Here is a 3,121-nt window from a genome sequence, read left to right as displayed (position 1 = left end):
GGAGGGACGTAAAATAGAAAACGTGAGTTGGAAAAAACAAAGCTTTTGAAAACACAGTTGTCTTTATGAACGTACTAACGCTTCACTGTAAAACCAGCGTAATTTCCCAAAAAATAATAACACGTAAGTACATAAAGATAATGCTTAGAAGCAGTGAAAACAGAGGTATGCCATGTCAAGATATTCAACCATAAAATGTGTAAGCCCGGTGATACTAATCAATGTAAAATAGTATGTCAGCCAGAGTCACCTAATGTGACCTATACGACTGAATCTATAGCTCATCAAGTATGCCTGCACATGAGTTGAAACCACTTATTGTGGTATGTACGACAGGACTAGATGTAGATAAATACACTCAAGTGCTACGATCACGTGAAGGCTGTGCAAATAATCGTGGGTCACCTACGAGTCGGAACCACTTATTGTGGTCTGTACGACAAGGTTGTGCACCAAACTTGGATCCAAGGTGAGCGTGCAGTGGAAAAGGTGAACATCACGTGAATGGTTATGACGTGGCCACAGGCGGGAGCACTAAAATAGGGGTGCAGGATAATGAGTTCAAAATGCATCAACGTATAACCACACACAACGCAATCAATACCATCATGATGTACTCACCAAAACCTTACCTGAGCCTCCGCAGTCTCATCCAATACTATGCAAAGCTATACTAATGCAATACTAACACATAATGCACACATGACATGGCATTTAAAACATACGTTCATTTAAAAAAAATTCTAGGAATCATAAGCATATATACATATATAGACTCACTGGTAAGTAGCAGGATCGTAGCCCCCAAGTCTCGCCTGACCACGCTTGTCCTTAGGGTACATCTCACCTATATGCGAAATAACTAATTTTACATTAATTTTAAAGCATATACACAAACCTTAGGAATAACTTCTCATATGATGCTCAAATGAGGGGTTTGAATATACCAACGTGATCTACTTAACAACACGAACACCCCCATATTTTTAGATTAATTTCCTGACATCTCACGCGCTGGCCACGCGCAGGCACGTTCTTGGCACGCTGACAAAATCTCTAATAGCATTAGGGAATATTTCGTTAAATAGTAGAATATTCCGTTAAAAAACTAACGGAGTTACCTGATGCCGTCAATATATTCCATCAAAGTTGACAGAATATTCTCCTCCTTCTGGAAAATTTTCTAAAACTTATAACTACTTCATTTCTCAACCAAATTTCACGAATTTTAATTGGATTTGAAGCTCTCAACTAGAAGAACACAATCTTACCTATTTGAGGTCTTAAAACCGACAAAAAGTGGTCGGAAAAACCTTCGAAACCTCCGGCTAAACCTGCAACTTCACGACCCTGAGTGATCCAACGTTCAAACCACTCCAAAATTGTTCCAAAATGCTAGGGAAGTTAGATGAGTACCTTCTTGAATCTCAAAACCAACTAAATCCCTCGCGATCACGTCGAAGGAAATTGGACCCCTCGCCGGAGCTCGGGTCTCTCAAGTTCTACACGTCCTTTCTTCGAGAAAAAGGCACCTCTAGGTTTGTGAAGTCGAGAGGAGTACGAGGATGTTATCCTTGTGCTTGATCCGTGAGGTGTTGATGAGTTTTTGTGCGGGTGGTCTACGGGTTGTACAAACGGGGAAGAATCAAGAAAGAATGAGAGGGTGAAGGTATGGTACGTGTGTGTGTGTGTGGGTGTAGTCACGGATTGGCCCCAAGAAAAAGAAACAAGGCCCTAATTGGGCTGCGGTGAGAAAGGGAAAGAGAGAGAGTTATGTTAAGTGGCCCAAAATAAATAAAACCAATCCAATTTTGATTGAATTCAAGATTGTAGGAGCTAAGGTGATAGGTGAGTAAGGTATAGCCAACCCAAAAACATATTTCTACCCAATCTCGATCTTTAATTGTCATAACTTTTCCGTTAGAAAACCGATTCGACCCTAACTCACGTCAACGCGCTCGACGTTGAGTACGATTTAACTACGACGGTAGAAATAATTATTTAAAACTACATATGTACACCCACGTCACTAAACCACGAGGGCATTACCGTCACTTTACACACTCGGGGAGAAAAATATATAATAATTCGAGACGGGTCGACACATAATCGGTTCAAATTAAAGTTCAAAGCGAAAATTGGCTAATTATAAAAGTTCAAAGGAGTAATCAGTTAAAATTAAAGTTCAGAAGATGAATTCACAGTTTTATACAAATTGAGAGCACAAATTAACAAACATGCTTTTTTGTTTTTGGTAAGAATACAAAACCTAGAAAAATAAAAAGTAAATTTATATTATATATGTCGGCTTGCATGCCTTTTTGTTTCTTGTAAGAATACAAAACCTAGAAAACATAAAAAGTAAATTTATATTATATATGTCAACTTGTATCCTTTCTCTTCTCTTTATTTCACTTTCACGCTTCCAACCTTAGCCCAAAAACCTAGAAAAATAAAAAGTAAATTTATGGGATCTTTCGTGAAGAGGGCTTGAACTAAGTTTATTTTAATAAAAAACTATGCTATAATTTTATTTAATTAAAAAGACTTAAATTTTAATGAAAAACCCTTAAATTTTAATAAAAAAAGGACAAAAGAACTTAAATTTTAATGAAAAAAACATAATTTTAATAAAAATGACAAAAAGTCTGACTCGCGAACTCACGGTACACTGTTTATGAAACTTACGACACTGTTTATGAAACTTACGACACTGTTTATGAAACTTAGTCCCACTCTTCGAACCCACCTTCATTTTCTCAACAACACTGTATCCATCAACAATTGTTTCGAACACAACGTGCTTTCCGGGGTCATTGCAGTGCAAATGAAAAACTATGAACCATTAGTATTAGGTCTAGAATTTGCCATGGACTATATTCCAGGGCCGATATGCTTCAAGTTGAAGCTCTCATCTGCGAATTTCGCCCCATAAATTGACTCTCCTCCAGTCCCATTGCCTCTTGAGAAATCTCCACCCTGATACATGAAATTATATAGGAATAATGCGATGAAATGTGGAGCCCTTAAAGTGCAGCGGCTCCCTGATAATCCAATCTCCTTATCTTCAGTACAAAGAGCATGAAAATTTTAAGCATTTTTCGGGTTTTTTTATCAGCAA

Source organism: Malus sylvestris, chromosome 2, assembly GCF_916048215.2.
Source record: "Malus sylvestris chromosome 2, drMalSylv7.2, whole genome shotgun sequence".
Classification (NCBI taxonomy): domain Eukaryota; kingdom Viridiplantae; phylum Streptophyta; class Magnoliopsida; order Rosales; family Rosaceae; genus Malus; species Malus sylvestris.
The sequence above is the reverse complement of the archived record's forward strand: the minus strand, read 5'-3'. Positions refer to the sequence as shown.